The following is a 25968-nucleotide window of genomic DNA, read 5'->3' as shown; positions in this document are numbered from 1 at the left end:
TTGTTGTTGTTTTCTCCAAATGAGCTAATGAACCAGATGATGTCAGGAGGTAAAACACACACTAAGGTTATGGCTTCTATATCAAGGATATTACAAATAGTACATGTCCACTGCGTCTATATCAAGGGTATTACAAATAGTACGTGTCCACTGCTTCTATATTAAGGGTATTACAAATAGTATATGTCCACTGCACAATTACTATTACTTTTTTATTTGCATTACACTTTAAGAGCATTTCAGTGTCATTAAAAATTATTCTGTGAGTGTGATTAGTGAGATAGAAAGTGATAAACTTTCATATTTTTACTTAATTTACTTCTGTATTATTTCTTTCATTAGCATTTCTCCTTTAAGAGAGGAACAAACACATGAATAGGTATTTTCAATATTTTTGGTCATTGCCTGGAAATAGAAACAGTCCAGAGAACTATGAGAATGCTTTGAGGGTTCAAGGATTCTGGGAGGGCTGTTGAGGCTTCTTAGAGAAGAGGGCGTGTAAGCCGAGCCTTGAATAATGAATAGATTTACCCATGGAAGAGTGAGGGGCGTGGATCTTTGAGTGTCGGGATGGCAGATGGGAAGGGGAGAGAAAGATGTGCAGGGAAGAGGAAACAGCATGGACAAAGCCGCAAAGGCATGCACCACATGGTGTGGAATTAGAATTATAATCACTTTAGTAATTTTAGAATATAAAAATTTAAGAGCAGGAATGCAAGAACCCTTCCTAACGATGGATAATCCTATGTCCATGGTTCCTTCCAGGTGGAAGAACTTACGTTGATGTGACACATTTATCTTTCCACCACCACCTGATATCTCTCTAGGGTTGTATAGGGGTGATTTATTTAAGTTTGGAAAGAGAAATTAGAAATGTATAGCCCTGCTCCCTTCTCTCTATTCTTGGTTTAGAGCCAGGTCAACTGCAGGGCATTATCTGTTCTCCTATGTTTTTCTGCATGTCTGTTCGCAGACATAGATCTTGTCTCTAAGCCAAGGCTGGCGGGGTGGGGTGTTGAGTGGCAGGAAGTAGGATGTAGTTTTAAAGGGATTGACTTAAGTTAAGATTATTAGAAAGTGTATTAGGCTATAAATTTTCAGAAATAATTGGGGAGAAGAATTTGGGGGAGCAAAATATATACTGTAGAGGTTTTAGGCCAAGTCCCCTAGATTCGGGTCTTGGACATTATTATTTGGGGAATTAGTCTTTGTGGAAGCTTGCATTAGTCAGCAAGACTTGTTTTTACAGTCATGCAGTTGACTTATAATTCTTGCAGGCTGGGAAAGGGACTTTGATTTTTGTCTTAAGGGATTTTAACCTTGATAGCTGGTCAGACTATAACTTAAAAAAATTATTTTGTTGAAGTATAGCTGATGTACAATATTATATGTTGTAAGTGTACAATATTGTGATTCACAATTTTAAAGTTTATACTCCATTTATAGTTATTATAAAATATACTGCCTGTGTTGCACTGTATATCCTTGTAGCTTATTTTACACATAATAGTTCGTACCTTTTTTTTTTGCAGTACGCGGGCCTCTCACTGTTGTGGTCTCTCCCGTTGCGGAGCACAGGCTCCGGATGCGCAGGCTCAGCGGCCATGGCTCACGGGCCCAGCCGCTCCGCGGCATGTGGGATCTTCCCGGACCGGGGCACGAACCCGTTTCCCCTGCATCGGCAGGTGGACTCTCAACCACTGTGCCTCCAGGGAAGCCCAGTATCTCTAATTTTTATGTGGGTTTATAGACCTTTTTAAATAGTTAAAATTTAAATTGAAAGCAGAAGTCTGAAAAAAATCTAAATATACACTTGATTTTTCATTATATTTTTCATTCTAGAATGTTTTTCTTAAAAGATGGTTCATTAAAAATTGCTTAGATAAATAGGATAATGATAAAATATATATGTAAGGTAACAGAATAGTAATTCAGTGGACACCTTTGTACTTACCATTCAGTTTATGAAATAGAAGTTTACCATTACCTTTAATACCTCAATAAGTTTCTGGTCTGTGTATAATTTTTGCCTTTTGTTAAAATGTGATCACATGTTCATCCTTAGATAAACAAAATATCTAGCCTTAATCTACTGATTAACAAAGCCAGCTCTGCCAAAGGTCAAGTGTTTATTTATGGTGTAGAGAAGTGGGATGATTGGTCTTGACCCTCTACTGTGTGCCATTGGTCAATTTGTCTTTTCCTATTCTATTGTCACAGTTTTAGTTATTACGGTTTTGGAATCTTAACACAAATTCATGATATTTTAATGTTCATTTTTTGTTTCTTTTCCTCCACATCCTGGTAGAATGTCTCAATTTTGCCTTTTATTTCACTGAATCTATTTTCTAAAGGTCAGTTCTGCTTTCTTTAGCATCCGATACATACTCTGACTCAGCTATGGAAATTTTAAATTTTCTGGCAATTTTTTTAAGTCTCACCTTGTTATTATATCCTGTAATTTCCTTGTAAAGAGATGGCTTCCATGGCATATAAACACGCATATCTACTAAGAAAAAGAAAGAAAGTGATTTTAATACAAAGAAGATTAAAACATCACTCTTCCTAAATAAACAAAGATGTGGATGTATTCTGTTTAGAGTGCCCTGCCAAACATCTGCCAATATTTTCTGATTCCAGGGATAAATCCTTATTAGGGAGTCTGTATTCCTAATACGAAATCATTTGGGTGATATATCAGATAGGCTATGAACCAATCTACCCCAAAACTTAAAGGCGTAAAACACAACACTTATTAGGCTATTACAGGTCAAAAATTTGAGCTGGGCTTAGCAGGATGATCTTCTTTCTTGCCTGAGCCTACTCATTAGGTTGCCATTCGCGCCAGGTGAGCTAAGGGTTGGCTAGTTCAGCACAGTTTTACGTGGACAACTCATCTCTGCTCCATCTGGTCTCTCATCACCCTCAGGCTAGCTTGGGCTTGTTCGTGAGACAGCAGAGCAAATTTCCAGGAGAAAGCAGAAGTGCGCTAGGACTCTTGAACACAGCATTGCTCTACTGCATCCCATGGATCTAAGCAAGTAGCAAGACCAGCCAGATTCAAAAGGAGGGAAAGAAGACTCTACCTCTTCATGGCAGGCAGGCAAAGTCACCTTGCAAAGGGCAGGATACAGAGAGGAGTCCAGGATTGTGGCTATTTTTTTGCATTCTATCACAGGGAATGTTCTGTTTCTCGAGTATTGATGTACATTTTAAATCGGTTCCGTGTTGTTGTTGATTTCTCTATGTTTATTTTCAAGCTAGGAAAGGTCTAGTCAAAGCTGTTGGGCATATTTTAAAAGGGTATTTAAATTGCCCTTCTCTCTGTTCTCAGCCTACCTGCTCAACAGCCTAACTGAACCTACATTTCTTCACAATATTCTCCCCTTGAGAAGCCTGGTTTTCTTGTGTGGTGAATTTTTTTCTAATCTTCTTGCTAATATTTTGCTAAGAAGTTGAGAAAGCCTGCATTAGGGATGACTAGCCATTTTAACTGGGGCACTTAGCTTGTTATTAAGATAGCTATTTCTCATTCCAGGTCAGCAGGTTGTAGGTTATATTCATTTGCTCTCACAATGACTGCCAGAATACCGTGTTTTGACTACTGCTTACTAGAACTTAATTTCCTGGTGAATTACCTTACGAGCAAAACCCGGATTTCTTGAGTTCAATTTCTTACAAGATAATTCATCTTTGTCCCACGCTCCTTGCTACCTGACTGAGACCTGATATTGTTTCTGAGCTGGCAGTGTTTGAATTGGTTCTTGTTTCCCCTTTTGAACCTACATCCATCAGGCTGTTAGTATAGACATCCACATTTACATAACTAATGGCAATCCTGCTTGGTGTCATTTCAGTTTGTGCTATGACTCGAGATCTCTTTTACACACTGGTGACCTTCCAAATTTCACTTCTGTTAATTTGATCTGCAGATCCTTCAAATTCAAACTGCAGGATTCCTGCCTGTTCAGGGAAATGCTCTCAAGACTCTTGTCTATACCAGTTTCTGCTAATTATTATTATTATTTTTTATTTTGCTTTTATTCATGACCTCAGCTGTTCATTTACTCTCTTATTGATTTAACAACCTTTAATATGTAGGCATCCTTACGGCCTCACTCCTTTTTATTTACCATGGAAGCTATGAAAACTCGTGCTGATTGTATCAGAAAACTCTGCTGTGTTTCCTAAGAGGGTGCTGGGGCCCACACTGAACCACCGAATTGTCTGTTTTGATGGAACTGACTCATTCTTTAAGGTAAACTTCCATTCCTTTTAGTGAGATAAGTAGATTTTGCTTATTTTTTAAAAATTAATTAATTGAACTACTGGTTGTTTGGATGGATTGACTTGTGTTTTGGGTTTAGGATTTAAGTCTCTGGTTTCCCATTTTATCAATAATAATCAGAAATGTCTAGGTAGCAGTCATCACGAGGAGCTCGGTGGGTTTTATTTAACATTTAGGAATTCATTACTTTCTCTCATTAGCATTCTTATGCCCCCGTGAAATGCGCTGCCGTTTAGGCACAGGGTGTTGAACAGGACTCCAGCGTCAGGCTACTGATTCTGTTCCTTTCTACCTGGCTGTTGAGCCTCAGTTTCTTCATCTGTAAACCTTGAGTAATATCCATTCACAGAGTCATGGGGGATGTAGCAGATGCAGAGCACCGATAACTGTCTGGTAGAGGGGAAACACTCACTAAATTCTGGCTATCTTCCCTATTTTCATCCTATAAATGGTGTAAAATGGATGGAAAGTCAGGAAAAGATGTCCATTTTGACCTCACCAAGAACCATTTCTTTCTGGGACTCCTCTGAATCCCCTTGGACTGTTTGGCTTTGCTCCAGGCTGCTGGGTTTCACTCTTCTGACTCGTTTAGGATTTTGCTGTTGGTGGCAGAAACATTGCAGAACCCCCTGCTGTTTGGGAACTATGAGCAATAGGGTTTGTAGCAAGGGCATCAAAAGGTGAAAACCACTGCCAGGCCAGGTAGAGGTGCCAGGCCCTGGGCTTTGCTCTGGGGACTGCAGCCCTTCTGCCTCCTACACCAGGGAAAAGTGTGTTTCCACCCCTCATAGTAAAGCAGATAAACTCAATAGCCCTCAGAGAAGGCTGCTCCCAGCATCCCTAAATACAAGAAAATCATGATTTCTTGGGGAACAGTACCAGGAAAAGTAATAAAGGAATAAACAGAAGACAAAAATCTCCTGTTTTGATGGAATTGTTATAGCCTAAATTTGCTGATGAGCACATCTTATTAAGAGGAGCATGGAGTAGTGGAAACGACACAAAACGAAACATTTAAAGGAAATAGACCATGCAAGTAGCCACTCAGTGCACTCCCTTCTTTGAGACTGAATCTCTATACCTGTAAAATTAGGTGCTGATTTATGATCTCTCAATTCTTATTGCTCTGACATTCCTTGACTCTAAAGCACAAGAATGTGTTTGTGTTACGGCAGGAGGTCTCTCTGGAAAGGCTTTAGATCAACGGTGGAACCCATTCAGCATCACCGTTGGCAGAAACCATGATGAGTATGATTTAGCCTGCTTCCCAGAGCTCCTGCAAAAGATGTTCAGTCAAATTCCTGGGGCATCTGAACCAGTGCCTGGCCTTAGGTTTAGCCTTCTTCCAGAGCTGCTAAGTGGTACCTTTGTGACCTGTGTTAATCATGAGTTTGGCACTTCGGGAAGCATATTAGCTCACTGATACCTCTGTACCAAGACCAGGTTTGCTTTGTGAGATAAATGGACATGGGAAAGAAATATATTCTTCATTTCATGCAAGTGTATGAATCACTGTCTGCCACATAAGTATGGAAGATATCAAGATCAAATTGTGTCCCTGAAGCATCAATCAGTCAACCCATCAATCAGTCAATCAATGTATGTGTATGTGTGTGCATATGAAGAATTCTAAGTACATAATTAGACAATATGGTAGATATTAGACCAGCTCCGTGTCAGCAGCATGCCTAAGGAATTCGACATTCAGTCCTACTCCGTGGGATATAAACCAAAATAAGCTGACACTTACCCTGTGCATACACTCTAAAAATACAGGGTTTTTTTTTGTTGTTGTTGTTAGCATAAGAGTGGCCTAGAATTTCTCTCTAGATCCAAGAAGACACGACTTTCTTATAAGGAGATAGAGCTTCTGATAGGATTATATTAACTTTAAAAACACAGGGCAGCCTCTTAAGAAATGCCACAGGGAAAATCTGTTTCAGATGAGGAGTTGACACTACAGATTCGCAGAGGAAAATTGCCTTCATCTAAGTTGCTGTATGGTTACCACTCTCCCAACACACACACACACACACACACAAGCTCAAACACAAATGAACATGCATACACATGCATGTAAATGTACACATATGTTCACATACATACTTGCTTAATTTGCATCATTGTATAGCAGCCAAAACCAGGCTTTGGCAGTAGACAGACTTAAATTGAAATTCTATGACCTTGATTTGGTTAGTCTCTTGGTAAATCCAGAATGTCAATAGTATTTACATGATAGAGTTGTTAGAGTGCTATGTAAGATATCACATTGTATTAGGGTTCTTCAGAGAAACAGAACCAATGGGATGTGTGTATGTGGGGAGAGAGAGAGAGAGAGAGAGAGAGATTAATTTAAAGGAATTATCTCACGTGATTGTGGAGTCTTGGCAAGAACAAAATCCACAGGGTAGGCTGACGGGCTGGAGACCAAAACAAGAGGTATACAGTTTGAGACTAAAGGCAGTTCGCTGGCAGAATTCTATCTTGCCCAGGGGGTTCAGTCTTGGTTCTATTAAATTTTCAACTAATTAGATGAGGCCCACTCACCTTAGGGAGGGTAATCTTACCAGAAGTCTACTGATTTGAATGTTAGGTTTCATATAAAAAAATACCTTCACAGGTACATCCAGAACGATACTTGACCAGATATTATGGGCACTGTGGCCAAGTTGACACATAGATTAACCATCATGTACATGTGAATAACTGCTTAACAGTGTGCCTGACACATAGTAAATACTCATGAAGTGTTAGCCATTACTTTAGGTTGTCACAAAAGGGCTTCATTTGACAGCAATTTTGTCTCAGACTGTATAGGACTACCAGAAGAATCAGAAACAAAAGATGTAACTTGAATTAGAATTGTTAAACTCCTTGAACTCATAGATTAGAGTTTTTTCAGGCTTGGCCTGCAGCGTTATAGCAGACTGAGCAGGATAAATTGGAGTTTGGGGTTCCCTTCCTGTCTTTCTGCTACTAATTACTCTCTCCAAAGGTTTTTAGATGTAATTGGATGTCAGTTTTCTCTTTCACTTGAACCTTCTCTTGCAGTTTTGGACTTCGGTCTCCAAACAGGCTAAAAGGTTGGTTTTTTTGTTTGTTTTTTTAAATATGATTGCACTCACTCAAAAATATCAAAAGATAAGGTAATTAGCCAAAGTGATGATTACATCTTAATACTCTTGGAAATTACCTTGAAAATATGTAGATAACAATTATATCCCTGTATTTTTCACTTCTGTTGAATCGGATCAACAAGAGCAAAAATAACCATTGAAAATTGTTGATCTTGTAATTTGAGCTTTTTGAAGGTAATGTTCAGTAACCTGTTCAGCTAATCAAATCACCGAAGCGGACATCTATTTCTAAGGCAGCTGCTAAAAGTAAGAAATTAATTATTGAAAAGCTTATCTTGGGCTCTTTTCATCATTGTGCGGTACATCTCTATATTATTAGCTTTTTGGTAAAGAATGATGAAAGTGACTATTTTTTCAGAAGATTTGATATCGACCCCCCCAAAAAAAAAGCATTCCAAGGCCTTCTTATCAAGTGTCTGTACAACCATAGAGCAAATCAAATTCACCATTTTTACTGTACTCTTAGCATAGCAAGATCTAAATCACTTTATTTAAAAGAAAATTATCAGAACCTTTACATAATAAAGACTTTGTTGATGTGTAGACTTGACGTGAAAGGAAAAAATATGGCCAAATGGTATATATTCTGTGGATAATGCTTTACATATGTGGATGATGGTCTTCAGGATGAGTGAGCAGTTCAAGCTTAAAATTAGCCCTCGAATGGAATTAAAGAAAAAAAAATTAGGTAATTTCTCATGGGTAATGAATAGCTACAACACATGGCAGAGTAATCACAAATAACACGTTTCACATGCAGGACAAATTCTTAATTGTGCCACTCTTAGATCTTTTGGAAAGATGTGGCAGTGTGGAACTTTACCAGCTCCTGTTCAATCTGCCCACTGGGTAACCTGCTTGGGCCTGATGGAATCTCCTACTCAAGGGAGAACCAGCTCAGAGAACTATTACGATGAAGATCCCATGGGCTCTAAGAATGGGGTAAGCAATGTTTTTATGTAGAGCTGCTAAAAATGGAGTGAGCCAGAGGATATAAGGATGCTTGAGGAAGAGAGTTGGGGTGACCAGCTCAAAGAAGCCTTATTCAGGTGGGGTGGGTGTGGCCAAGTAGCAGAAAATACTTTCCAGGGAAGTTAAGATTGAGGGAAATAATTTTCCAGGTGGCTAGGTAGCATTGCATAGAATGATATAAGGGTTGGAGAGTTCTGGATCTAAAGTATTTTGGGTGCCAGTGTTGTGAAATTGACAGGTTGCAGGGATGAAGTGTGCAGTGTCCGATCAGACACAGTGAGAACCTAATCTTACTTTAATTTATACTTACAACTTTAAAGACCATCAATAATTCATGGTTTTCATCATCATATAATCCAGAGAGACACTAAATTTTTTATAGTTTCCCTAGTTCAAAGGCAGAAGAAGTAATGAGTCCATTTGACTTTTTAAACAATGTGAAACTATAACACATTCCATAATTCATTTTTTTAATGTGTAGTTTCATATATATGTGAAGGTATGTAGTTTCATATAAGTGAATATATATTCTATTCATATAAAATGATATATGAATATAATATATATAAGATACAAATATATTTCAATATGTAGTTTCATATATATATTTCAGGTAAATACTTGTTCTGATGTTTTGCTTGCTTTTTCTTCTTTGGGAACACGAATTATACATATGTTGAACCTTCTCTTTCTACCTATTATATTTGGTATTTTCTCAAAGTATTTAATATTTAAATTTATATTTTTATTTAAAAAGTTTTTTGTCAGCTTCTATTTCCCTTGAAACATTTGTTTGTGTGTGTGTGTGTGTTCATTTTGGTTTAGACTTCATTTTTTTAAAAAATCTGTTTTTTATTGATTTCTAAAACCCATTTTTGAATTTTACTGTTTATCATTTATGTTGTACTTCCATATTTTGTATGGTTTTTCTTTATATATTTCTATATATTTGGAAATATTGGGTTGCAATTTTCATCAATTTCTAGGCAGATCTTGCTGGCATGATTTAATTGTAGGAATGTTATTCTAATCCTTATTCTCTTTTGTTATAATACCTTTTAAAAATATTTCACTGCAGATATTTCTGTTGATTATTTTTTAATTACATTCTTTTATCCTGTTTCCTTTAGAAGGGAGAAGTTGGTCATAAATGCTCTTTTAACCTCTTCTGTTATTTTGTGAAGTCTTAAACCATATTCTCATACTTGAGAGATTTCCTTATTATTTTCTCCACTTTTATTTGGACATTCTGTCTTTCTTCTTCTATTGCCTCGGTTTTGTTCAATTTCAAATCAATTTCCAAAAAGTTTCTCTGTGGCTGCTGTTTGTCCCGGGGCCTCTGGCAGATTGGTTTAGAGAATTCTTAATACCCAGATGGCTTCAGTCCTTCAGACTTTACCACAGACTCCTTCTACTCACCTGTGAGCATGTAGAACCACTCCTTAGTTCAGAAGGTTGGCCCACTATTGAGACTCTACTGATAATTTTAAGGTTTTCTGATACTTTGGTTCATCAGACTCAGTTTCTTCCCTGTTTCCTCCCACATGGATGTTGATACCATGCAGGCATTACAGTTGGTGATGTTTTTTGCCCCTTCATATTATTGAGTCATGGGGATACTTTGCTCCTTGTCTTTAATGTAATTTTTTATGGGTTTTTGGTTTTGTTTTCCTAGTTGCTTTGATTTTATGATGAGGTTCCAGGAGATTAAAAAACTATACCACCACTGCTATTTTCTCAGTGTTGACTGAATATATCAATATCTTATGCAAATAGTGTTCTGCAGAACACTTATTGGGAAATAATAATGTCAGTTACTTCAAACTTATTTTTCAAAGTGATCTTTCCAAGCTCTTTATTTTCTTGGTGAAGACTTCCCCAACTACCCTAATTGCTTTCTGGGAGTTAAGAGGCCATTACAGAAGAGAGTTTAGAAAATAGATCTGTATTTGGATCTTGGTTTTACTCTTTACAAAATGTGTAAGGTTGGGCCACTGTTTGAGCTGTGCCTCATGAAATAATAAAATGAGATTATTTCCCTCAAGTTTCTGGCATAAGGTGTGGAATGTACAAGATATTCAACATATTTTATATTGTCTCTTTCATGTTGTACTCTTTCCTTTCAATATTATTATGATTGCTTTCATACCTGAGTTAGATTGGATGCCTATGAGGGCAGAAAATGTATCTGTCTTATTCTTTGCTCTATTCTCATAGACTTACATAGACTGGAACACAGCACTCAGAATATATTGAACAAATTAACCGAACTTGTAATTATTTTGTAATCTTTCTTCTCTTATACTAAAAATAACAGCTTATATTTAATGAGTGCATATTAGGTTGCTAGAGCTGTTCTTAACATGTTGTGTGTAGTTTCTTATTTCAATGTCACAATGCACCTACAAGGTAGGTACTGTTATCAGCTGTACTAGATAGCTGAAGAAATTGGGACCCAGAGAAGTTGAGAAACTCACCTTAAATTAATAAATTGCCTAAGCATGTGGTTAAATAGTGAACTCTTTAGATGCAAGGTGTGTGTCTTATTATATTTTGTATATACAGTGCCTAAGTTAGAATATGCCTGAATCCTTGCATAAATGTCTGAATGGATCAATTAGTGGAATACAGTTCCATTACAATAGAATATATTGGCTGGGTCTTAATGATTTTTTTAAAATTAATTAATGAATTTTTATTTTTTGGCTGCGTTGGGTCTTTGTTGCTGTGCACGGGCTTTCTCTAGTTGCGGCAAGCGGGGGCTACTCTTCGTCGTGGTGCGTGGACTTCTCCTTGCGGTGGCTTCTCCTGTTGTGGAGCATGGGCTCTAGGCACGTGGGCTCAGTAGTTGTGGCATGCGGGCTCAGTAGTTGTGGCTCGTATGCTCTAGAGTGCAGGCTCAGTAGTTGTGGTGCATGGGCTTAGTTGCTCCGCAGCATGTGAGATCTTCCCGGACCAGGGATCGAACCCATGTCTCCTGCATTGGCAGGCGGATTCTTAATCACTACACCACCAGGGAAGCCCAATGATTCTTAATATTCTTAATGCATCAGATTATGATTTTCTCATGATATTGCTATGAATAGTTAGAATTTTTACCTGAAGGTTATAACGTGATGCCTATTTGATATAACTTTGGGTAAACTGAGCAGGTACTAAGCCACTTTTAAAATTGCAGTGTTGAAAATTGCATAATCTTTATTATGAATTACTAAGCCCTACCTCATTAAAACTACTAAAGTATAGTAATGATAATGAGAGTCATATCCTGCATTTCTGTGCTGTTTTGTACTCTGCATTGTTCAAAGGAGCAGAAACTTACAATAAGATGAATGACATAACACAGTGGTAATCTTATATAGGAAACAAGGTACAATTAGCTCAAACTTGTATAACGTGGTACTAAATGGGGCATAGCCGAATACGTCGTGCAAGTATTTAATATGAGGAAAATTTACTCTGTGGAAACTGTGGGCATTAAAAACTAATATTTCTGATTAAAATTTCCTCTCCCTTTTGTACCCCCAGCCAGCTAGTACTCAGCCAAGTAGAGGTGTTAGAGAGAAACAAAAAGGGGTGGGGAAGGTTTGTGCACAAGATTTAATCATAGACAAAAGTACATTTAAACTTCTTTGAAATTTCTTTTGTGTGTTATTTTCTGATGTTTTCAAAATAAAACAAGTGACAGGTATTGTGGGTGTTGTGGAGATGGAATTTAATGTTAGAAAGGAAATAAAATATATGCAGTGAATAACCAGCCTGCTAAATACAGGCCTTGGAACTCAAGAGTTGTACTGTAGTGTATGTGATTTTTCTATAGAGTTATTTGTCTAATCCCCATAGGTCAAATCTGTGACCTTCATCCCTAAACTGATTAGGTAGTAATTAGATATAAAAAATAGTGAGATTTGAGATTAAACTGAAATAAAATTTCACTCATTTGCATGCTTGGTCTCTTTAAATAATCCATGCTAATTTCTCCATGGTATAATGGTTATTTATTTTTTTGCCTCCCCAGCATCCATTTCTCTCTAGGACCATGGTCTTCCTTTTGGATGTCTCCCTTTCTTCATTAACCCATTTGTTTAGGTGGAATTAACCTCACTCTACTTCCAGGAGTTGACAATGATTTAGTCTACACCATTTGATGTACTCCCTCCTTTTAACCTAACCAATTGCTGTATACAAATCAGCCAATGAGTTGTGAGATGTATGTTGACTCTTTTGAGAAAGAGGAGCTTCCTCTCTTCCCTTAGGTGCTAAGAGGTTAGGATTTGAGGTTGAGAACTTCTATAGTCATTTTTCTACCCTGAAGCAAGAGTGGGGACAGCTGTGTTGAGCCTGGTTTTGTTAAAGGGGAAAGTTTGTAGAGCCTGAAGGCAGAAGAGAGAATCAGAGAGAAACCAGGCTCCTAGCTAATGTAATTAGAGCACCTAGATTTTGTGAGCCAATAAATTCTCTTTTTTCAGTTGAGACTTTTACTTGCAACACAGAGTCCTTCATGATAGTTACGGGCAGTATGAAGGAATATCATATACAATGACCAGGAAACCAGGGAGAATCAACCTCAGTGGAGATAATGTTTTAGGTGAAAATCATCTTGATATTTTAAATTCTGATTGGTTAACTCACAAGGATGTAAGTTGAAGTAGCATAGTGTGTAGATGCCTACACATCACAGAAGGAAAGAGTAGTGGTATACTCTGCATTGAATGAAGTAACACAAAGCCTTAAGTTTGCAAGCCATTCTTCCCTTTGTTTGAGTATAGACACATTTTGTGAGTAGTAACATGTCTGTGTAAAGACGTGATGTGTCTCTTTAAAATAGATGGGATAAGAATAATAGAATCTCTGGCTAATGGTTTTTCAGTGCCTAAGAAAGTTTGGCTGCAAGTAAAAGAAATCAAACCCAAAACAGCTTTGTTATCTTATATAATGAATTAAGTGATTCCAGGTTTAATTTATTCAAAGACTTGGTTATATGATCAGGGACCCAGGTGCTTTTCATTTTTTCTCTCTGCCAACTTTACAATGTTGGTTTGTTTTCTTAGGTTAGCTTCTCTCGTGGCCCTAAGATGGCTTGTTGCAATTCCAAGCATCTTGTGCAGATAATTTCATCCAGAGATAGGAATAGAAGTCTCTCTTTATATATCTCTATTTAAAAGTAAACAAAACTATAGGCTCTCAGCAGAATCACATTCATGGTTCAGAATGGTGTCACATACCTTATTTATAAACCAATCACCAGCAAGAGAAAATAAATTATTTTGATTGGCATAGACAGATGCACATTTATTCCCCATGCTGGGGAGAAACTTCTTCCCTCATCAGTGGCCATATGGAAAGGAACTGCTCTTTAAAGACCTGGTTCTGCCTGCAAGGAACAAGGCGAGGCAGAGATAATAGATTTGTTTCTATCACAGGGTTTTGGCCTACTTGGTAAAAATCATTTGAATCTAATTTCTCTCTGGTTCTGTGGCAACAGCCTCAGTTCAATTTTCTTTGATAACTGCCTATCACTTGCTGCTGAAATTGAAAAGAAGCATGCTTCTTGTGACAGTTTTGTTATACACTTGTATTGTCCCAGAAAGCACAGGAGTACAATCTTTCCAGAGCATATATTGCTTTAATCCAATCACATTCTAACTGTCCCTTTTGTCTGGATTGATAGTAATGAGGGAAGAGGTTCAGCCATACTAATCATCATAAACCAATTAATTAGCAAATTCCATTTTGCAACTGACCCAACAATTCCCTTATCTTCCCCTCCCCCTTTGATAAATGGGACGGTTATTTGAATATATTGACTTAATCTTTTTTCTTTCTTTCTTTCTTTCTTTTTTTCTGAATCATTGTACCTCCTTTGCTAGGCAGGACTCACGAAGAGATATAACTTAGAAAGTAGTCAGAATTGCTTAGGAAAGATCTGCACTAACACTTTAAAAACACTGAACATGAATGTATCTAAATAAAATATGATTTAATTCTACTCTACATATTGATATTTCTTGTCCTTGGCAGGAAGACTGGCAATGTTCCCCAAGGTAACTTTAAAGTGATGAGATTACAAACCCTATTAAATATATACTTGTCCTTGGCATTCTTATGGCCATCATATATTACAGTAGAGATATTTCTCAAATAATTGTAGTTAAGATCAGATTTCTATCAATATGTATGTACTTAAAACAAGGTTGACCTGGCATCCTGGCTGCAGATTTTGATGTACCTGAAATAATCATATCTACTTGTTTATATAAGATTTAAATTTGATTAGAAAGCACCCGATGTTATTCTTTCAAATGTGCTGGCTTATATCCCAGGTTCTTTCAGAGTAGTATATAAATGGCAGTGAGCGGGCCTTAGTTTAGTCAACTGGTTAGGCTTGTTGAGTCTGGAGGGTCAAGGGATGTGGCTAGAGACTGAATATTTTTGTTGCCCAAAATTCACATGATGAAACCTAATTCCCACTGTGATCGTATTTGCAGGTGCGGCCTATAGGAGGTGATGAGGTCATGAGGGCGGAGCCCTCGTGAGTGGAGCTAGCGTCCTTATAAAAGAGATGCCTCCATGCTCTGTTGCTCCTTCTGCCACGGATGGAAACAGCAGTGAGAAGACAGCCAGCTGTCTCGGAGCCAGGAAGAGTGATCACACTAGACGCCTAGTCCACCCTGTTGCCTTGACCTTGGGCTGCCCAGCCTCCAGAACTGTGAGAACTAATTGTTTGTTATTTAAGGCAGCCAGTCTATGGTATTTTTGTTATAGCAGCTAGAACAGATTAAATCTTTCACTTGAGCAACTCATCTGTTCACAGGAACTAGGGCTACCTGTTGCTAGTAGATGTTGGCCAAAGGAAAAATATCTGCATTTGAAAGGCTTTACTACTTTATGTCTTCTTTCTTCTTTTCAGTGACCCTCGATGCCCAAATTTACCCTTTTTAGATCTCATTATCTCCAGTAGTTCTTCCCAAACTTTGATGTGTACTTGAAGCACTTGGAGATCGTGTTAAAACAATTTTAATTCAGTGGGTCCGAATGCGTTCCAACCTGAGAGTTTGCATTTCTAACAAGCTCCCAGGTGATGTTGATCATGCTGTTCGATGAACCACACTTTGAGTGGCGTGATCTAACACCCCTGTACCCTTCCTTTTTCATATTGAAAAGAGAAGGGTAACTTTCTTATGGAAGTTCCACATCCCACTCCCTCAGAACTTTGCTAAATGACTAATAGTTATGTAGGCATTAGAGGTGGGACTGTGCTTATGTTCAATTAATGCTTTTGAGTCCTTGAAGTTTCCTTTACTTACATTCAGTAGTGATTTATGATATGGTTACGGAGAGTTGTTTTTGCCCCAGTAAAGGTCTGCTGCTGCTTAAGGTTTGTTCATACTCTATTTTCTCTTGTCCCCAGAGAAGAATCATGTGAACAACACAATAAGAAAAAAGGATATTATAAACAGATGTAGACATAGTATGTCGTAGTAACTTTTAACCCTATCGCCACATTGCAATGCTCCAGAGAACTCAAAAAATAGAACAGCTAGATAAAATATAGGATGCCCAGTTTACTTTGAATTTCAGACAATGACTTTTTTTTAGTATTAGTAAGTCCTATGCAATATTTGGGACATACTGTATAATCTTGATAATGATTAGTTGAAATGAATTGATTATATTAATGGCTAAAAATCATTTTGTCTGACTCAATCTAAATGATCTAGCCAAGGCTAGAATTTAGGCTGTTTTAAACATGTCATCAATTGGCTGTCATGTGTGAACCCTACACTTTTAAGGAGCATGTTTCCACCTCCTCAAGGCGAGTAAATGGGTTTGACAATAATTTCTTCTACCTCTTCTCTAGTTCTTTGCAACTTAATTGACTTGTGGCTGAAACCAATTGTTAGTTCTGACCAATTGTCAGTTGAGGCAGTGATAGAATATAAAATCCTACTAAGATTTGCTACATCAAAATATCTTAAGTTGGGCTATGGCCTACATTCCCAAAATACAGAGAATTCAAGTATTTGGGGGGAAACTCCTTATGGTGTTTTGAAAAACCCTGAAAAATCATCTACTTGTCCTAGATTTCTTTCCTCCAGAAACTTCTATAGGTATCAAGAATCTGTGTGGGATTGTTATGCTGGGAAGAAAAACTTTTCCTCTATCAATGTAGGTCTTGTGGTTGGCGTCCTATGAATTAACAGACAATGGACAGATTAATAGGAGAAAAGTTGAATACCAACGTGGGACTACTCAGTAGTGAGTAACTCGAAATAGACAGAGTTAAGGGTTTATGTATCAGCTTAACAAAAGGGGTGGTGGTAACTAGGACTTCATTGGGGAAATATGGAAAGCTCTATGGGGCCTTTTCATCTTGTTGCTAGTGAACAGTCTCCTTAGCTGGAAGCTCTCCTGTAGTGGAGGGGGGTTTATGGCAGCTAACCCTACACCTCTCCTGCTGAGGATCAATCTCCCAAATAGGAAACTCGGGCTAGGCTGGGGGTGACAGTAAGGGCAGCTGTATTTTCAGGATTCTCTGCTTTAGTAGATATGGGAAGTTCCCATAAAATTTCTTTCTGCTGATCCCTTCAGTGACCTTACATTATGAGCAAGTACACTCTTAGGATGACCACAAAAGAATATTTCAGGTAACAGATCTTAATTAAAAAAGAATTCCAGAAGTTAGATATTATGTAGTGTCCAAAACACTGTGTGGGAGGTAACTTTAGGGATGATGTAAGGGACAAAGAAAAGGATGGGAGAAAATGCCATTTTCTCCCTTAACTTTCAGGGTGTATTTATGAGGCTTTAAGGATGTATAGCAGGTGTGAGGGACTAGATAATCAATGCATTCTGAATGAAAACCAGATGGTACTAAATGGACCCTTGCAGCTGTACCCTATTTCATTTCTATCTCCAACCATCCATGGCTTTCAGCAAGCACAATTTATGAAATTAAGTAAATCTAACACAGAATTATTGCAGCTATGATTTAAGTTTGTATGAAGATGCCTCCTAATTACAAGAGTCCTTGGGTATTAAGGAAGGTCTGAGGCAAGAAGCAGTAGGAAGAGACATTTGGATATAAAATTTAACTGGAAAGAAATATCTCTCCATTTAAAATGTGGTTTATTTATTCCTTCTTTATTGCCTTGCACTAAACTCTTAGGAGAAGCTTTGGCAATAATTACAAAACAATACATATTCTTACCCTACATCTGTACTATCATAAAAAGATCCTTTGTTTACAATGTAAAGTAATATTTTCACATAAACACTATCTTTTCTAGCAGCATATCCAATAATGTTTTAGCATATTTGTAGAAGTACACAGGAGATAAAGGAATGTTCTAAACAGGTAAGGACAGCTTGGTGGAATTGTAAAAGTTGACTTTAGCCTTATTCACCTTGGTAGGAAAAGAGGGAAAAGAAATCTCCTTCTCCCTGTTATCTGATTGCACTACCATAGGCTGTTTTGATCTTCATTTTATAAAAGTCAGATTTAAGTGGGACATATAGACTAGATGAGAAATATTTTATTAAAAAATTATGAAAAGGTTAAAATTTGAATTGTAAATCATTGGAAAACTATCAAATTACTGACAGTATTTTGGATCATGTATTAAGATGTTTACTCTTGAAGGTAGGGTATGTTCTAGCCCTAAGAACTCTTTGTATACATCATGTATTATCTGTTGGGGGTTTGATCTTTGAGTAATATAATCCTGCAAGTGTAATCTTTTTTTTTACCTGAGTAATTAATTTGTTCTCGTTAACCTACTCCATACCCCCCAATTTGACCAGATTTTCTTAGTATTTTATTGAGACAAGGTTTTTTTTTTTTCTTTCCAGATTTATACCACTTTGGGGGTATGATGCCTCTTTAGACTTAGATTTTTGTTTAACTCTATCATTTACATTGTATTTACAACTATTTACATAGCTTTATATTGTATTGGATATTAAAAGTAAGTACAGGGATCTAATAGACAGCATAGGGAACATAGTCAATAATATTGTAATAACTGTATGGTGACAGATGGTAACTAGACTTACCATGGTGATCATTTTGTAGTATATAAAAATATTAAATCACTAGGTTGTATACCTGAAATTAATATACAGTTGACCTTGAACAACACGGGTTTGAACTGCACAGGTCCACTTATACACGAAGTTTTTTCAATAAATATACAGTCAGCCCTCTATATTCATGGGTTTTGCATCCTGGGATTCAGCCTACCATGGATGGAAATTTCCTTGAGCATCTGAGAATTCTAGTATATGGGGGACTTTTGAACCAATCCCCAGCAGATACTGAGGGATGACTGTAAATCAATTATAGTGCAATAGAAATAAAGTACAGGAGGATTGTGTAGGTTATGCAAATACTATGCCATTTTAGATTAGGGACTTGAGCATCCACAGATGTTGGTATCTGCAGCAGGTTGAGGAGGTGGGGTGCAGAATAAATCCCCTGCAGATACTGAGGGATGACTGTATAGCCTGATGCTGTGATTCAGGGAGTTTTTCAAACAGAGGCCCATTTTAAAGATTCTGATTGAATTGGGTTAGGGTACCAATTAACCTGAGAATCAGGACTATTAAAAGCTCCTCAGGTGAGTCTAATAGTGTGGCCAAAATTGAGAATCTAATAGATGATTAAGAACCCAGGCTCTTGGCAATCCGCATAACTGTTCTCTCCCTGATTTCCTCTTCTGTAAAATGGGGAAAACAATAGAGCCCATTCCATAGGCTATGAAAGGATTAAGTGAGGTGATATATGTAAAGCACTCAGATCTTTGTCTCGCGCACGAGTGCTAGATATCTGTTGGCCTTGTTGTTTGGTAGATTACAAATCAATTGTTATAATAGCTAATCTTTATTAAACATTTGTGCTACACATCATTCTAAGTGTTTAATTATTGTTTCATTGAACCTTTCCCACCATGTGAGGGAGATACTGTTGTTATTCCCTTTTTACAGATGAAGAAACTGAGGCACAGAACTTTCAGTAATTCTCCCAAGGCCTAAAATTCCCAAGGATTTTCCAAAGATTAAATCTCACGTGGTCTGAATTAATAGTAAGAACCATAAATCAAATTACAAAATAAAATGTGCTCTGCTAAGTACTAGACAGTTAAATATTTCAAATGCAATAACATAAATGATTTAATATCAAAACAGCTCCTGAGTGCACCAAACAATTACCAAATCTGTATATAAACACCTTATCTCCCTTCTATTTCTTGCCTTGATATAAGAATTTTCAGACTACTACTGGCTTTTGACAAACATTTTATTTCCAGACAGTTGACTATGTACTTACCATATTTCCACCACTTTCTCTTCCATTATATTACTAGAGATATGTGCATGAAAATATTCAGCTCATATGAAATCTTATTTATTTCTTACCTTTCTCTTACCTATCTTCTGGGGACATAATGATTTCTACAGATGTGAAATTCCAAACAGAGGGCAATTTCTTCAAGTTGATAACAATACAAAAAACATTTGCAATAAAGTTTTTCCGCAAATGTTCATCCTCATGTTGAAAGAAAGGATAGTTTCATGGCGTTGTTACTGAACTGGTCATATGGAACGCCTCTTGTGCCCTAGCCCAGCTGAGGCCCCGTGCCTTGGCCGGGAAAGTTCGTTTTCCCATCTGGATTCATATAACCAATAACAAAGTCAATACTGAGGCGCCAAGAGCACAGTCTTTATTCAATGGCCAAAGAATGGGGAAACAGGAGCGTAGTTCGCAAATCAACTTCTCACTGAGGGGATGATTAAGGCAAGATTTTAAGGGCAAGTTTAATGAGGGGGAGGCATATGCATTGATTTCCTGGGAATAGTTTTCCTGGAACCGGGGCGCCACCTCTTTTCTGCCCTTGTATGGGCCTTTGGCATCTGGATCAGAAGTGGGCTGAACCATCATGGTTGGAGGAGGGGCAGGGGAGATCTTAATATTCCAATGAGATGGTAATGAGCTGCCCGGCAACTTTGTCCCACTTTTGGAGCTGAACCAGCTTGCACCAGTTTCCTTGTGGTTAGACTCTCTCATTCCGTGCTGTGAACACGGCTAGAGGATATGGTTAGTTGTGGTTTTCTGTAAGTTCACCTGGAGGGAGGGGCAGGGATATGGTTCTGAGGCAACAGAGTAGACGAGATGTTTGTCAAATTTTCTAGTGAATATGCTATTACAACTGCTATAGGCTTATTTTCCAGGGTCTAAATAATTTATTTAAATTTTCCTGTGTTTCAGTTATAGGGAGAGCCTTCATTCCCTTCATTTCAGATTGAGTTTAGAGTGTTTTCTTATGACCTTTTAGCTTATTGGTTGTATCTCTAGCTAACAGTCTCCTTTCCATAGCTGTAATGACTCATGACAATTTCACTCTTCTTTGGCCTTCGGTGATCACACTTCCAAAGTCCCTGTTTCAACAAATTTAAAGGATATTTAAAGCTTTCTGGTGCTCTTTGGGTTAGAGTTGGTCCTTGAATGTTGTACTTTTGACTTCGGTACACTTGGCACATCCGTATTCTTTATTGAAACTCTTTTTGGCTCTGATTTGACTTTTATATATTGGCTCATGCAGGATGGCACCAACTGTGGAATCAGTTGTTCAGTTTCAGCTGTGTTGCTTAAACTTTATTTGCGTTTATTGCATCTTGTCTTTGCTTTATTAAAATGGGAGGGAATGGAAAAAAATCAAACAGCTAATATTAATGGTAGTATGATAGAAATAAAGAATGAAAACATTTGGCATCATGATTGTGGTAGATTTTAGCCTCAGTCGTATTCAATTATGAAAAAAACAAAATTAAAGAAACTCTCTGAAATGCTGGAAATCTATCATGAATAAGCAAGAAAAGTTTATAGGGATTGCATACCGCTCTTTATTCCATATGGCACAGAGCCCTTCCTACCTGCTTCTAATCATGCAATTTCTTTGGACATTTGCACTTTTGGTATGTACACATTTTCAGGAAAAAAACAGCACCTAGAATGGAGTTCAGCTCTTAATTAAAGTTTATTGACTTTAGTTGACTGTTGCCATAAGCTGTCTGTAAGAAAAAGCCTTAGAATTTATTATGCAGAACAACTCAATGGGTATTTATTAACCAACAACTATGTGTCCAAAACCAGGATCTCCAGGCTCCAAAGTGTGAATGGACAGTTAAGAGTGGCCAGGTAGGGCTTCCCTGGTGGTGCAGCGATTGGGAGTCTGCCTGCCAATGCAGGGGACATGGGTTCAAGCCCTGGTCCAGGAAGATCCCACATGCCGCAGAGCAACTAGGCCTGTGCACCACAACTACTGAGCCTGCGCTCTAGAGCCCGTGAGCCACAGCTACTGAAGCCTGCATGCCTAGAGCCCGTGCTCCACAGCAAGAGAAGTCACAGCAATGAGAAGCCTGTCAACACAACTAGAGAAAGCCTGCGCGCAGCGACGAAGACCCAATGCAGCCAAAAATAAATAAATTAAAAAAAGAAAACAGTGCCAGGTAGTTTATTATTGGACATTCTAGATCAGGGATCTCTTTCTCAAAGCTGTCACTTCAATACCCTTTGCTACCATTCCACACTGCCTTTCAGTCGTTTGTTCTAGTGAGGATGCTACAGGGAGGACAAATATTTCCCATGCTGAAACAAATGCTATCATTTTCTCTCAATCTTTCTACAGTACTTGGGAAACAAAAAACTAGAAATATTTCCACCAAACTACAAACTGATTTCATATGTCACTAAAGCTTTCTGCCTTTTTCCATCAAGATGACATAGGATGATAAGAGAATTCTAGCCATACACAAAATCACAAAGCAACAAATTATCAAAAATCGCACTGCTGTTAATATTTTTATATCCTTCCAGATATATCTATTTGTATGCATATAGAAACAGATGTGTGTAGAGATAGGTATATATAGATATATTTTTTAAATTAAGTTTTTTCACTTGAATTTGGCAGAGAGAAGCATTTGAAATGGAAAAAAAACTAATGAACCTTAGATTTTTTCCTTCCAAAAAAAGATTCATTCCTGTAAGTTTTCTATATGAATAAGAAAAGAATATTAATTGGTTGGGATCTCTGTGATCTTTAGCATCAGTGTGTACTCTGAAGGAAAGGTGATTAGCGTTCTTACACTTTTACTTCTCCACCTCACGTCATCCTAGTTTGTGTTAGTTATAATATTTAAACTGTTAGAATTTATAAAATTTACCGTCTGTTCTGCAACCACAATTCCCCAGATGTTCAGTCATAGCAAAACATTTACTAGATTTAATGGTCACCACCACCCCTATTATGCATTTTCATTATTTTTATTGATCGCCTGGTTTGCTGGATTCCATCCTTTTTTTTTTTCTAAAAGAATTCATGGGTACTATATTTCCAGCGTTCTAGAATGTTTGAGATGTCTGTCTGTTGTCTTTATATTTGAATGACACCTTGAATGGGTAGAATATTCCTGAGTGAGATTTTTTTCTCCTTTCAGAAATGTGTCCATAACAACTTTATTTTCTGTCATTGAATGTGGTTGTAGGGAAGTCTGAGGCCAGTCTGATTTCTCTTGTTAGTGAATTGCTTCCCTTGCCTGTATACTTAGAGAAATTTGTCCTTTATTCATGAAGTTTGATGACTTAACCTGGTCTATTTCCCAGTGTTGCTCGCTACTAACATTTTGCTGCTGTTGTTGTTATCACATGCTCTGATGAGGTGCTCACTAAATTCTTGATCTCGGGAAATTTCCTGTAATATATACACACATAGGTATTTATCCCCAATTTATATCATCTTTTTTCTAATTGCTTTAATCTGTATCATTTTTCTCTGCATATATGTTCGGCCTTTTATCTATAACGTTAATTACACTTTCAGACACCCCAGTCTCTAAAATTTTTTTTCTTGTTTATTCTGTGATAGGCTTACTTTAAACATTTCCTTAGCTTTGCTGTCTGACTTTTTGTGTAATTCTGTGGTTAAAGTCAAGTCATCTTTGATCTCTTTTTATTTTTTAAAATTTATTTTTAAATTTATTTTATTTTATTTTTGGCTGCGTTGTGTCTTCATTGCTGCACACAGGCTTTTCTCTAGTTGCAGCGAGCGGGACCTACTCTTCATTGCGGTGCTCGGGCTTCTCATTGCAGTGGAGTCTCTTGTAGTGGGGCACAGGCTCTAGACGTGCAGGCTTCAGTAGTTGTGGTGTGTGGGCTCAGTAGTTGTGGCTCACGGGCTTTAGAGCACAGGCTCAGTAGTTGTGGTGATGGGCTTAGTTGCTCCATGGCATGTGGGATCTTCCTGGACCAGGGGTTGAACCCGTGTCCCCTGCATTGGCAGGTGGATTCTTAATGACTGCGCCACAGGGAAGCCCCCGATCTCTTTTTAAACTTTGTAAAAATCTTCGTCTCATTCTTTTAAAGTTCGTCTAGAATTTTAAGCATTGCTTAAATTTACTTCCTTTCCTTGGGCTATGTTTTTCCTCAACTGTCTTTCTCCATATTTTGTTCATTATATTTCCCTTTCTCCTTTCTTTCCTCCTATCTCCCTTCTTTCATTTTTCCCTTCTCCTCCTTATTCTTATCTTTTTTCGAGTTCTTTATTTTATTTTTTTGCAGTGCATGGGCCTCTCACCGCTGTGGCCTCTACTGTTGCAGAGCACGGGCTCCGGACGCGCAGGCTCAGCGGCCACGGCTCACGGGCCCAGCTGCTCCGCAGCATGTGGGATCTTCCTGGACTGGGGCACAAACCCGTGTCCCCTGCATCAGCAGGCGGACTCTCAACCACTGCGCCACCAGGGAAGCCCTCGAGTTCTTTTTTGTAATTGAAGTATTGTTGATTTACAGTATTAGTTTCAAGTGTACAACATAATGAATTGAAACTTTTATAGATTATATTCCATTTAAAGTTATTATAAAATATTGGTTATATTCCCTGTACTATACATTACATCCCTTATTTTATACCTACTAGTGTTATCTCTTAATCCCCTCCCCCATCTTGCCCCTCCCCCACCCCTCTTCCCACTGGTAACCACTTGTTTGTTTTCTGTATCTGTTTGTTTTTGTTATATTCATTTTTTTTTTAAATTTAGACCCCATATATAAGTGAAAACATGCATATTTGTCTTTCTCTGTCTGACTTCACTAAGAGTAATACCCTCCATGTCCATCCATGTTTTTTTATGGCTGAGTAATATTCCATCCTGTGTATGTGTGTGTGTTTACACAGATATAGGTGTGTATGTGTGTGTGTATATATATATATATATATATATAATTATACACCAAATCTTTTTTAGCCATTCATCTCTTAATGGACACTTAGGCTACTTCCGTATCTTGGCTATTGTAAATAATACTATTATAAACATTGGGGTGTATGTATCTTTTTGAATTATTGTTTTCATTCTCTTCAAATATATACCCAGGAGTGGAATTGCTGGGTCATATGGTAGTTCTATTTTTAGTTTTTTGAGAAACCTCTATGCTGTTTTCCATAGTGGCTGCACCAATTTACATTGCCACCAGCAGTGCACCAGGGTAGTCTTTACTCTGCATCCTCATCAACACTTCTTACTTCTTGTCTTTTTAATAATAGCCATTCTGATGGGTGTGAGGTGATATCTCACTGCGGTTTTGATTTGCATTTCCCTGATGATTAGTGATGTTGAACATATTTTCGTGTGCCTGTTGGCCAACTGTATGTCATTTGGAAAAACGTCTATTCAGATCTTCTGCTCAAAGTGGATTAAAGACACAAGTCTGAGACCAGAAACCACAAAACTGCTAGAAGAAAACATAAGCAGTACACTCTGACATAAATAAGTCTTAGCAGTATTTTTTTGGATCTGTCTCCTCAGGCAAGGGAAACAAAAGCAAAAATAAATAAATGGGACCTAATATAAAAGCTTTTCCAGAGCAAAGGAAACCATCAACAAAACGGACAACCTACTGAATAGGAGAAGATATTTGCAAATGATATGTCTGATAAGGGGTTAATATCCAAAATATATAAAGAGCTCATCCAACTCAATAAAAAAAAAAAAACCTGATTAAAAATGTGCAGAAGACTTTGTTCTTTCTCTTTTTTACTCCCTCCCTTACCAACCCTTACCAAACTCCATTTCTCATCTCTGCATCCAGGTCTACTATGTTTGTATGATTGTCATGTTCTGTCTTATCAAGCTTTACCATGGATATCTCCAGATCTTCAGTTTTCCCTTATGTAGTCTGGGTAAATTTACCATAATTGCTTTCTACCTTTTTTAAGGATCAGTTTGTCTTTGGCCCACTGAATGTGCTTGCCCGTGTGCTTTCTCTCATATACATATGAGAGATACTATATATTTCCTATTAGTTGTATTTCTCCAGAGAACCCTGACTTAAGACAGATGTATAACATTAAAGCTTAGGCATTAACTAAGTACATTTCTATTCTCTAGGATACTTTGTCTTAATCTTTGGTAATGGGTTCCTTAAGACTATGACTATTTTCTACTATTTTTCCCTCTACTGTACCTGATGCAGCATTGGAGCCTCTAAGAAAAGAGATGTAAATTCAAAAAGAT

The sequence above is a fragment of the Pseudorca crassidens genome, chromosome 9, assembly GCF_039906515.1.
Source record: "Pseudorca crassidens isolate mPseCra1 chromosome 9, mPseCra1.hap1, whole genome shotgun sequence".
In the NCBI taxonomy this organism is placed as follows: Eukaryota; Metazoa; Chordata; class Mammalia; order Artiodactyla; family Delphinidae; genus Pseudorca; species Pseudorca crassidens.
Note: the sequence above shows the minus strand (reverse complement) of the source record.